Consider the following 13,988-nt stretch of genomic DNA (forward strand, 5'->3'; position numbering starts at 1 on the left):
CTAGCAGGTGCAGAACCTCACAACTCTTCACTTCAAAGAGACACACCTGCAAATAAATCACAGAAAACAGGCATGATAGTTCCAGACTAGCGGCTGCACTACCAAAGAGGTACAATTCATTTCAAAGTGTCTCATTTAATATTCATGAAGGTACACTTTGGTGGTTGAAAGCTTATTTACAGAATCATGTCTTTTGTCAGTGAGAAACAGTAGAATTGTGATACGCCAGCTGGCATCTGTGTTTGCACTTGTTGGTCCATATTTGCACATCACAGTGTTGACAAAAATCAGCAAACACAAACAAATCAGCTGCAATCACACACAAATACATAGACAAGTGCACACATGCACAAGAACATGATTGCACACATGTGAATACACAAGCCACACACAAACACGGGATGGAAACACAGCACACACATCACGACTGAGGGAAAGGGTGCAAACCAAAACAAAGCAACCTTAAAATATAGGTAACTTTGGAAGGAGAAAATGTGATTGTTGTCTGTTGAGTTCATGGGTCTTATTGTTTTCCCCTGTGAGTTCTTCCTGTAAATTGTATTTAAAGTTTGTCTGTGTGTGTGTGTGTGTTTATGTGGCTGTGGTTTTCCTTGTGAATGTGGTGTATTCATGGGTTGTTTGCAAACAGCTCTTAATGCCTGAGTTTACATCATACTAAATTATTGCATTTTCATGGATTTTATTATCTTGTCCATTCATAGACAGCGTCTGACACGATCCAGCAGTTTGGCAGGACTTTCCTACTATATCTCTCATTCCTGAACAGTATATCATTTGGGGATCCTAATGTTAAATAATATCATTAACACAGCATCTAGGTCAATATATATATATATATATATATTTATTATTATTTTTTTGTACCACAATAGGCTTTGGCTGCAGATTATCAATGGGGAAAGGGCTTAATTTCTCCTCTAAATACTTAACATCAGTGCTACCAAGTTTGGACTAAACAATGCCCAAGTTTGGACTCAAACCAAAATACATGCAAGATTTGTTGACAGTTCTCTGATTAGGACAACAAGGAATTGCAACACTTTATTTTGCCACTCTGAAAATCTAGGCTACAAATATCTTCCTATGAGAGAACCACAGGGCAATCAATGCACAGACAGGCTTAAAATAAACCTGGAATACATTCATACCTGTTCAATCAACTCCAGACATTTTCTTATATAATTCCAGGATTAAACAATTCAAGGTTTTCCGCACACAATTCAGAGGGAAAACTGCTCCAGTGCTTGTAGTTAGTTTAACTCAAACTCAAGATGAATATCACAGGGCTGACTTTCTTTCAATACATTGTAGCAATCAAAAAAGATAAATGTCACAGAGCTTACGTATTTCTCAACACAATGCACTCAACAGGGAGAGTATGAATGTCACATGGTTGATACTTTTCTCAATGCATTGCAGTCAATGGAAAAAGATGAATGTCACAGAGCTGTGTTCGCAATTTGATGCTCTTGTCAATATAATGCATTTAATGGGAAGCAAGGTGTCAAGAAATGGAGCTGTGTCAAAATATTTCATTTAATTGGAAAAAAGGATTGTGAATCACCTGATATTTACAGTACACCCCTCACATGCAATAAAATGAAAATTAATTATTTAAAAATCATACAATGTGATTTTCTGGATTTTTGTTTTAGATTCTCTCTCACAGTTGAAGTGTACCTATGATAAAAATTACAGACCTCTACATGCTTTGTTAGTAGGAAAACCTGCAAAATCAGAAGTGTATCAAATACTTGTTCTCCCACTGTATAACAGTGTAAATTTGCTGTCCCCTCAAAATAACTCACCACACATCCATTAATGTCTAAACTGCTGGCAACAAAAGTGAGTACACCCCTAAGTGAAAAGTGTCAATATTTTGTGTGGCCACCATTATTTTCCAGCACTGCCTTAACCCTCTTGGGCATGGAGTTCACCACAGCTTCACAGGTTGCCACTGGAGTCCACTTCCACTCCTCCATGACGACATCACGGAGCTGGTGGATGTTTGAGACCTTGCGCTCCTCCACCTTTCGTTTGAGGATGCCCCACAGATGCTCAATAGGGTTTAGGTCTGGAGACATGCTTGGCCAGTCCATCACCTATTCCCTCAGCTTCTTTAGCAAGGCAGTGGTTGTTTTGGAGTTGTGTTTGGGGTCGTTATCATGTTGGAATACTGCCCTGCGGCCCAGACTCCGAAGGGAGGGTATCATGCTCTGCTTCAGTATGTCACAGTACATGTTGGATTTCATGGTTCCCTCAATGAACTGTAGCTCCCCAGTGCCAGCAGCACTCATGCAGCCCCAGACCATGACACTCCCACCACCATGCTTGACTGTAGGCAAGACATTCTTGTCTTTGTAATCCTTACCTGGTTGCCACCACACGCTTGACACCATCTGAACCAAATATGTTCATCTTGGTCTCATGAGACCACAGAACATGGTTCCAGTAATCCATGTCCTTAGTCTGTTTGTCTTCAGCAAACAGTTTGTGGGCTTTCTTGTGCATCATCTTTAGAAGAGGCTTCCTTCTGGGATGACAGCCATGCAGACCAATTTGATGCAGTGTGCGGTGTATGGTCTGACCCCCCACCCCTTCAACCTCTGCAGCAATGCTGGCAGCACTCATACGTCCATTTCCCAAAGACAACCTCTGGATATGACGCTAAGCATGTGCACTCAACTTCTTTGGTCAACCATGGCGAGGCCTGTTCTGAGTGGAACCTGTCCTGTTAAACCGCTGTATGGTCTTGCCCACTGTGCTGCAGCTCAGTTTCAGGGTCTTGGCAATCTTCTTATAGCCTAGGCCATCTTTATCTAGAGCAACAATTCTTTTTTTTTCAGATCATCAGAGAGTTCTTTGCCATGAGGTGTCATGTTGAACTTCCAGTGACCAGAGTGTGACAGCGATAACAAATTTAACACACTTGCCCATTCAAACCTGAGACCTTGTAACACTAACGAGTCACATGACACCAGGGAGGGAAAATGGCTCATGGGGCCGAATTTGACTTATGGGTGTATTCACTTTTGTTGCCAGCGGTTTGGACATTGAAGGCTGTGTGTTGAGTTAGGGGACAGCATATTTACACTGTTATACAAGCTGTACACTCACTACTTTACATTGTAGCAAAGTGCCATTTATTCAGTGCTGTCACATGATAAGATATATGCAAACATTTTAGGGGTGTACTCACTTTTGTGAGATATTGTATATATCAGGTGATTCACACACCTTTTTTCCAATTAAATGAAATGTTTTGACAAGGCTCCATTTCTTGACACCTTGCTTCCCATTAAATGCATTGTATTGACAAGAGTATCAAATTGCGAACACAGTTCTGTGACATTCATCTTTTTCCATTGACTGCAATGCATTCAAAGAAAAGATATAATCAAATATTTGCAAAAATGTGTGGGGTGTACTCACTTCTATGAGATACTGTATGTCAATCCATGGAATTAAATGGGAAAAAGTGTCACAGTGTTGGCGCTTATGTCAACACATTTTATTTCAAATAGAGAGACAAATGTACTCTCCCACAAACAGACAGATGACTGACTCACAGACACACACACACACACACACACACAAAGAGGTGGCCAGACATACGCAGGCTCATGGGCAGGCATACAGGCAGGCATACAGGCAGGCATACAGGCAGGCATACAGGCAGGTATACAGGCAGGCATACAAACAGGAATTTCAGCTCAATTAAAAATAATGTGGCTCACATCCTCTTCAAAATTAATTCTGACAAGGCTCTTAGTTTGTATATCTGGGATGCCATTTCGTCCACTGGATGTCAGAAATTCCTTCGAGGGCCTCCAGAGTGGTGCAGCAGAGTAAGGCACTGCATTCCCACCCAGATGTGCCACTGAAACCCAGGTTGGAGATGTAGTGTGGTGGGGTGACATTGTCTGGCTGGGATGTCTGCGCCCTATTGTGCTCTAATGACTCCCTCTGGCCATTGTGGATTAGCCAACTTAAAGCTAAACTGCTGGATAAGATGGATATCTACTTGATGTTTTGATCCTCTCGCATGTGGCCAATGGTTTGCCCACACCACAAATCTGAATGAGAATGTTTTTTTTTTAAATACAAATGACAGAAACTGTACTGAATGGAGTCATTAGACTTACAGACACAACATCTATGTTGTGATCCTAACGGGCCACTTGTGGTCTACTTATTGGCCAACCGCAGAGCGAAAACCAGCCCCACAGAAAGTTAGAAATGTAAAAAAAGTTTTGTATTTTTAAATGGTCACTGTATGTCTACTGACGAGAGATCTCATTAGATACATTTGATTATTTAAAATTAAATTCCATTAAGAAAATGGTTGAAAATGTGATTTAATTGTCTATTTATGCTTTTCTTTGTATAATTACAGTTTCTTGAAGCTGTATGATCTAACAGTGACGTAAAGATCAGGCAAGATAGAGAAACTATCCTTGAGAGAAGGAAAAATGTGAAAAACAATCTCTGTGGAGAATGTTATTTGAACAAGAGCAGTTCCCATTTCACCCCTCTCTTTTTGTCTTTTTTCTTGCTTACCCACATTGAGAAAATACTCAAGCAGGTCTCCTCTGTAAGTGGTTACAGTTATAGATCGTTATCTGGCTGCCTTTAGAACATGTTGTAGCAAGTCTAGCAAAGAGACAATCCAGTTCCCTTATATGGAGATGCCTGTATTTGTCTCTCTGTGATGTCAAAATCTGTTTTTTTTTCTATTCCCCAGCTTGGGCCTCCGACAGGTGATGTCTTTCTTTATGAGGTCATGCATAACATAACAGATGAGTACCCTTTGTCAGACCATTGTCATTGTTCATTGCTCATACAAAGTTGCCCTCTGCTGGAAATACTGTGAATAGGTTCTCCAAGCAAGCTTTATGCTAATACCCACCCAAAGGTGTTTTACTGAAAATGGGACAGACAAATGCCATCCGTTCAGCTAAACCTGGGTATATCAAAGTGTTTTCTTTAAAAGTTGACAGTAATTGAATTTTAAGAGTAATTTACTGTATTTCTAAACAACTACAAACTCTGAAACTTGTCAAATTGGAAACTGTTAAATTCGGGTCCATGTTGCAATCAAATACTGTATGGGATTTCTATTAGCCAAGAAGTAAAGTGACATTTCTCTGAACCTCAGGTGTCTCAAGGCAATGATTTTCACTATCCAGTCAGAGGCAGCCTGCCTGTTGTCATGTGATTTAGGTAAGGAAAATTAACATAATTGGTCACCACTGAGGTAGCTGCTGTGGCTTCATTCCAACAAAGTGCCCTGTAGCCATCTCTGACTTCTGCACTGTCCGTACTGTTTTGAAAGTCGCTGTTCATCCACACTCACCATGCTCCCTAAAGCTAGTAAACACTGCTTGTTAATATGGAGCCAGTCAGACCGGATTGTCAGCCCGATACTGCTATATTGCTTCAGCCTTGGCTGTACCTTACTGACCCACCTGGGGCAGACTGCAGGAAGAACAGGCAGCAAGCATCACATTTTCAGTCAGGTTTCCCATTCAGCAGGCTTTAGTGCCTCAGATAGATTGAAGTTGAAATTTAAATGCATTCAAAATGAACAGCCATCAGCAGAGGACTATACAGTTGTTCCATAATGTCTCCTTTGAATTAGTCCTTACATTAGCTCATGTGATGAAAAGTTTTTGTTTTTTAAACAGCACTTTACTGTTATTATTGGGACTAAAATAATTACTGAGGAACAAATGAGGGTTAGACTGATCTGTTTTTTCTTAAAAAACTAGATACTAAATTTTTTTTAACTTGCATTTGTTATTTATGACTTTCAAGATAATGGGGGCTTTGAGGCTTCTCAAAGAAGATCGGCAGAATATGAAGTGTTCATCTAATGCCTGCGACGGTAAGAGTATCTGAAAGGCTTGGATGAGGAGGAGCAGTTGGTTGCTGCCAGCACTCCAAGGGGTACAGGACGGTCCTCATCATGCCTCCCGAACCAAATAAAGCGCTCTCCTGCCTGGGTAGCATCTGCCACAGTCGACCTCTCCAGATGGTTCTTGGGAAAAGGCCTGCTGGTTGTGCCTTCTGTGTTCTGGTGATCCCGGTAGTCCGTCTGATAGGCTGAGGAGACTCCCCTCGTCCCCCCAATGGCACGACCACCCCCCCATGGTGACACAGGCTGAAGTGAGAGTTATGCTGCCTACGCTCATTCAAGCACTTCTTGCGGCCTAATCTCTATGATAAAAACAGTAGGAACATTTGAATTGTTGTTTCCTTTGTTTCCAATTTAATTGGTTTGCATCCTCTTAACAAATCTTCTGTTGAATTTATGGCATTCTTAATTAAGTCTTTGTTTTCTTTTGTAGTGGGCATATTGCTTGCATCATCAAATGCCTGCATGGTATTTCGCAGTGTAGACTGGTTATCATGTGCTGAGAATGGAAACACTTGTCCCATGGTTTTCTGTAAAAAGAATAGTTAATTGGTTTTGGTATACTGTAACTAAACAGTGTTAATAGCAGACCGTAGATGTCGCTTTCATACTATTATAATTTGACTACACATATAACAACCCAAAACCTTGTAGACACGCTTTAGTTTAAATCTCTGCAATAAAGTATGAAATTATGCCCAGGGTTGGGTAAGTTACTTTCTGAGATCGCTAGCAAGCAGAATCACGGGCCTACCTGTATGGAGTTCAGGTGACTGCATCAAAGGCAAATCATCATCCTTTGGCAGAGGGCTTCCCGACACCAGGGGCAAAAATCTGATATAAATTTAGAGGGGTCAATTACATGACATTTTCTCAAAAGCAATCATTGAGGGGGACACCAAAAGTAGTGCCGTTACTGTTTTAGTTTGCGCTATTAAGCGTAGATAATTGGTGCTTTCATTGCTTTTATTGAAATGACATAGTTGTGCTTAAAGTGATGTTCTGGGCGGGGATGTACCCAGCGCCATATTTACAGCTATCTGACAGTTGCGTAACCTACTAAACAAGATATACAGCTATCTGACAGTTGCGTAACCTACTAAACAAGATATATGAAAAAGATAAAACACTAGGCATCATTGTTCTGAGAAAGATGTGTCGATTGTAGATAACTAAATCACATTCTATATGGATCGGCTAATATTATCGTAGGCGTACTCTGTTTTTACCAACCAAAACCGTTGAACTCGTTTCATCCGTCTCTAAACTGGTCTGTGGACGGCGTCTATGGAACGTCTAAATAACGTGCCGTTTTAACTTATCTTTTATGCTTTGCTAGCAAGTGATGAATCGCATTGGTTGTTAGCTCTGGCATTGCTGTTAGCTAGCTTCGTTAAAGAGAAAAACCAAGTGATAGAATTACTTCTGGAAATGTCGTTATACTCTGTATGTGTGAATTTTATTTATAATGATTTTGTTAATTTAATGACCAAAATGTCATGATCTCATCATTTGACTCGCCTATGTATTCCCTCAAGTATAGGTGAATAATATTAATATAATATCAATATCAATATGCATTGTGAAAACACTGGCCGATGTATTTGTTTTGGATTTAGGCATAGTTGCAGGGTAAGTATGACTGTGTTATAAAGTGAATGCCTTTTGTATTCAGGCGCTGTTTCTCAACTACACAGGCCCTAGCGGTCCTAAGAGGTAGAGTAAAACGTTCGCAGAAATAAGGGGAACGAGTAGCGCACATATTAAAGCCATAATTGATATCAATTTGGAGAACTGTCTTTCATCACTCATGGATCACTATTACAGTTAGGCAAAAAATGATGGGTTTATTTGTGATAAAGTATTTATTTTGCTTGTACACACGTACAAGTTTGCATTTCCTAATTCGTTTAGATTTCATGAGTGTAGAGTTTGGCTATTTCAGAAAGACAATTACCTCTACATATACCATGCAATCAAACAAAATATTATGTTCCCTTTGTTTTTCACAATAGCATAAGCCAGGTGTCTCCAACTCTGCTGCTGGAGATACTATCCTGGTTGTTTTCACTCCAACCCAAATTTAGCACACTTTCAAATAATTACTGTCAGTGAAGGCTGCATATACATGGGGTTGGAATGAAAACGAGCGGGACAGTATCTCCGGAGCAGGGCTGTAGTACATACAATCTTTCACTTGTGTTGTGTCTGGACATAGACTTGTAATGTGCAGTTTATTTTTGAAAACGATAAAAGCTCTGACATTGTTGTGATGCCTGTCACTTGATACATTGCATTAAAATATGGCTAGTTTATATCCTACACCAGTGTTCTCACACTTTGGTCCTTTAGACCTTGGGTGCAGGCTTCATATCCAGTAATACCTTAGAACTTAGAACTGGGGGGGGGGGGGGGTCATGACCCCCCCAATATTACAGGCAGGTCAATGTGACCCACCTGGAAAAGAGTGAAAATCCTGGGATCCATTGACGCTGACCCCCCCAATATACAGTACATACCTACACCGTTGAGTAATAAACACTTAAGAAATCATTCTATTTATTACTAGTTTGGACTATATTAGCTGAGGAAATAACCTGCACAGTAAGTTTGAGGTCCCAGGCCTACATCATTTTAACATTGTTTTACATCTGACTGCTGATGACCAGAAGTAGAGAAAAATAGATTAAACCTGGCATGGAAGACTTCACATTTTGGTATTACCAAGAATGGAAATGTCTTTATCATGAGCTTGTTGTTTAAAGTGCACATTTTTGCTTGAATGATGCTGCTAGTAACGTGCACTTAAGGCAGTTTTATTTAGTTTAATAGGTTTGAATGCCTATAAATACGTCTAAGTCTGAATGTCGGAGGTTCTAATAAATTTCATGCAGTTTACTATTGCAATCCCAAAGTATTTGTTGTGGTTATGCAGGCATCAGAGCACAAGGCAATAAAATGATAGGCCTACATTTGATACATATATTAATATATTGTAGTAATAGCAACTATTTCATTAAAAATAAAGGTGGGATAGGAAGACATTAGCACCACCATAACCCTCAATAAACATTAAGTTATCGACCTATGACACTGCAACCCTGTGATTTGTTTAGGTGATTCGATATTGGTTTAATAGCTCATAATATCTGCGCTCGACAGCAGAAGCCATTGTTGTGTCAATTCGAAACTAATAAAACAGTAGCATATCGACTAAATTCAAGTTCCATCACCAATAAAGCCATAAAAATAATTTGTCAGTTTAGCAACTGATACAGATAATTTGTCATTAAAATGTATGAGAATTAAACACACAAATAAAAACGATTCCGCGACTTTGAAAAACTCCACGCACAGTCCTACGCGAGAGCATCTCTTCCATAGTAGATTTTATGACGGAAAATAGACCACTCGACCGAGGAAATTGTTTACTTTTGTTCAGCGCAGTCAATAGCAGGTGCAACAATGTATTTATTAAACAGCTGCACGATACCTAACACGCTATAGAGACGCGATACAGAGATGCGAAATAGAGACGCGTTCATGTTAAGATCTTCAATTATCAATTCACTCGTAAAATTGATACGTTACGAGTTCGTGTCGTATGTAGGTCATTTACTTGTCTTCTTAACGTTGGCATGTCGTGTTCGTGTCGTGTGTGTGTGTGTGTGTGTGTGTTGTTGACGTGTTGTCTGTAAGAAAAAAAATTTCTCCATTGAAGGACTGTGTTAATTTAAGACGTAATAAGGCGCTGTTCAGACGTTATGTGACTTGTTGAGTCATATCAGTAGCTTCCCTAGGCCTATTAAACGCACGAACTACCCCTCAGAGTAATAGAACACTAAATCAGCATAGATCCTGTGCATAGATCCTGGTGCATGTCTCTCGCTATTTTTGTCATTTGCTGGTAAACCTGCAAGAGCCAATTTCACAATTTGAAAGACATTAAGATGGAATATGTAATGTGATGTCTTTATGATACCTTATGTTGAAAATAACTTCACTTTTGAGTGCAATACATTAAGGTGTCATCTTAAGTTGTAGTAATATACAGTACATTGGTTGGAGCATTTTAAAACACATTTAGATCCGGAAATATTTGGACACTGACACAATTTTCATAGATTTTGGCTCTGTATGCCATCACAAAGAAGCTAAAATGAAAGCCAATTTCATACAGTCGCCTTATTTCAGGGACTCAAATGTAATTGGACAAATGAACACAATCATGAATAAAATGTTGATTTTTAATATTATGTCTGTTCCAGAACTGGGCTGTTTTTTAAAGATATTTATTTTGGCAGTGTCTAATCTGACCTTTCTATTCTTGAGGCTTAGGAATGGTTTGCACCTTGTGGAAAATCCTCTGTATTTGCTCTCGTGAAGTCTTCTCTTTATGGTGGATATGATATGCCTACCTTGTGGAGTGTTCTTCACTTGGTTGGATGTTGTGACAGGGTTTTTCTTTTTCATGGGAAGGATCCTAGGGTCATCCACCATTGTTGTCTTCCGTGGACGTTTTGTGTTGCAGAGCTCACCAGTTAATTCTTTTTTTTTCACAGAATGTACCAAACTGTTGATTTTGGCCACTCCTAATGTTCCTGCTCTCTCTGATGGATTTTTTTTTTCCGGACCTAACTGTAGCTGCCACATAATGACTCATAATGGCTCATGAGCCAGCAAAATGTGACAACCAATTTTCTCCATAATTAAGCAAAAAACATAAAAAGTAAAAAGTGTCCCTTTCCCTTTTAAAGATTCAGTACTCAGCATCTTATATACCCATTTGCCATCTCTTTCCATTGACAAGTATTTTTCATCTTTAAATATTTTTTACCCATATTTAGACATTTTCAAAATGCAGACTTTGCAGAGGCCGCACCAACTGAAATGATTAACTGGACAGGGTTAATTTTATTTTGCATCACAGACATGACTCACAAACGAGACTGACAACAATAGTAACTATAATAATTGATCTCAATGTTGATGAGATTATTTGAATTCCATTAGATAAGAAAAACTGGCTTGCATATATCATAAATGTATTTTGGGATCGAAACTGCATTACTGTGGCTAAAAATCACATAAATAATACAAAAGGATTTTGTCAAAATGTAAATGAAGCCAGATTTAATTTTAATTATTTAACTCTTATTTATACAGGAAAATCATGCTGAGAACAACATCTTGTTTACAGTTTTGCCCTGTTTTACAGCAAATTAAAATAGCATATATATTGAGAAGAATAAGATTTAAAAAACACATTGATAGGAAGCACACACATCGAAAAGCAATCATCGTTCACAAGGACAAAGTCTTGTATCAGATGTTTGAAGTCACCAATTCTTCTAACTTAAGTTTACACTGCAGGGCTTTCCATGAGTATCAAGAATGGTAGTCTAAATCAGTTTTGCCTAATTTCATTCAGGCCCTCAATATCTCTAGAACTAAAAAGTATAGCCAGCGTATCGGATAACTGCTGTTTTTCCAATACATTTTGTGGTGATGGAAATTCAGCAACATCTTGGAAAACAGTGAAATCATTAAAGAACAGCTCACACACCTTTTTACCAAAGAAATTAGTCTTGGAGACTGGTCCTATTCCTGACAAGAACACTATTGTTGATGCTTTTAATAGCCACTTTATTAGAGCAGGAAACCTCTTTGAAAAACATTCTATTACTGCCTCATATGTTAACTGGATATTTAAGCAGAAAATGTCTGATGATAGTCAAGATTTTTCCCTTAGACCATTCTCAGAAAACCAAGTGCTGGATGCTTAAATAACTATACATTCTAGGAAATCGTACAGGTCCCATGCTTGCTGGTCAAGGCAGCACCATTTATCTCAGGGGCAATATCGCATATTTTTTATCTAACTTTGTCAACTGGGATCATTCCAATGATTTGGAAAACTGCACGTGCTACCTCTACATAAAGGGGGAGACACTATTGCCCTTGAAAATTATCGACCTAATTCTAAATTGTCTTGTCTTACTAAAATATTTGAGTCATTAGTAAACATACAGCTGTGTTAACCGAAAATAACGTATTGAACACATTTCTATCTGGTTTTAGACCACGGCACATTACTATTACTGCAACCATGTTGGTATGTAGATTATGTTGCTAAGGCCTTGGATGCAAAACAAAGTAGTGTTTCTTTATTTATTGACTTGTCCAATGCATTTGACACTGTTTTCCACTCTGTCTTGCTGGAAACATTGTCTTCATTGGGTGTCACGGTCGTGGGATGAAAAGGACACAGGCGCAGAGTAAAGGTAGGGAAGGTAATCCATATTTAATGAAAAAATAAAGAAGGACTCCAACAAAACAAAAGGCAGCAACCAGTGACGTGGGTATTCCTTACACAGGATAAACAAAACCAAAATGAACCACGCCTTGGGGCCTACAAACTAAACTTAAATAGGGTCCCCAATTGGAGGCAATAACTAACACCTGCCTCCAATTGGGGAAACCAAAAAAAGGAGTAGAGGTGGCTAAAGGCCACCTCCTGTCCTGTCCTGGCTATGCCCCGAGCCCAGCGCAGAGATGGCTAGGGGCACAGCCAGGACGTGACATTGGGCATGAAAATGAATACTTGTTTATGTGTTAGAAATGTTCTCAATAATAGGACTCAAGCGGTTGTTTCGGATGGGTGTGAATCTAAATGTATCGCAGTTCATAAAGGAGTTCCCCAGTGTTCGATTTTGGGTCCATTGCTGTTTACCATATACAGTATATAAATGATTTGGTAACCTTGTGAGAAAATGTAATGTTCACTTCTGTGCAGATGACACAGTATTGTATGTGGCAGCTCCTTCTCTTGCACAAGCATATTTACACTTGTAGCCTGACTTCCATGCTTTACAAAATTCCCTTTTAGATCTTTGCTTTGTTTTAAATGCAAATAAATCCAAGTATATGTTGTTTTCAAGGTCCGGAAACATAGGTGTGGATACTTTTAAAATTACCATACTAGACAATTCGATTTTAGAATGTGTTACTTCATACAAATATCTAGGTATTTAGCAAGACAATAAACTCTCTTTTAAAATCCACGTTACTGAGTTGGTAAAAAATGTATGATCAGAATTGGATTATTTTATTGATATAAATAGTACTTGTCATCTTGACATTAACATTTAATTGTTCAGGCCACTTTTATGTTAGTGTTAGATTATGGTGATATACTAAAATTGTACTTGCTTTTTTAAATTGTGTTTTACATTGGCGTTAAAATATTTTTCTATTCTTATTCATGTTCTTATTGTTTGTTGTTGTAATACAGGGCATCACTGTAAATGTGGGTTTCTGCATGATAGCCCTGCATACAAACATCAACCAATGTCTGGCTTTTCTACAAGTGAGGGAGTCCCAGCCAATAGAAGTGTATAGGAGGCAATGATGTGTACAACAGTTTGCACCAGTATAGTGTCATGAAGTATTAACGTTAGCTACAACGACAACCTGGACAATAACAATTACAGGACACGATAAAGAGTGAGGTAGGGTGAAGTCTATCAAGCAGATAGACTTGATAGACTGTGGTGTATTCTGACATTAAAATATTTATTCTAATGGTACTTCGGTCATGCCATAGAAATTGTCAAAAGTAGAACGAGGGCTAATTACTTTGTTTCAAATATGTTTTATTAGAAGCCACATAACAAATAAACAACTACAAATATATATAATTTGGGTGCTTTAATTTTGTATATAAGAAAACAAAACTTTTTTATTAAGTAATAAAAACAGTAAAGACTTCATTAAACCTATCCTATTGTTCAAAGTATTTTGATTGGATTATGTTTATCAAAGTTTTGTGTATCAAAGTTCTAATTCATCAATTAAACCAATAAGGCACATTTTTTTTTTTTTTTTTTTTTTAACCATCCAATAATAAAACTCTGGGGAATGGAATAAGAACAATGATTAATACATTTTGCTTAATAAATCAGGGTTAATCATATAAAAAATAAATAACTAGATAAAATATTTATTGAATTTATCTATCTATTTCTAGCCTTTTCTAGCCTTTTCTGGA

Source organism: Esox lucius, chromosome 6 (assembly GCF_011004845.1).
Source record: "Esox lucius isolate fEsoLuc1 chromosome 6, fEsoLuc1.pri, whole genome shotgun sequence".
Lineage (NCBI taxonomy): Eukaryota > Metazoa > Chordata > Actinopteri > Esociformes > Esocidae > Esox > Esox lucius.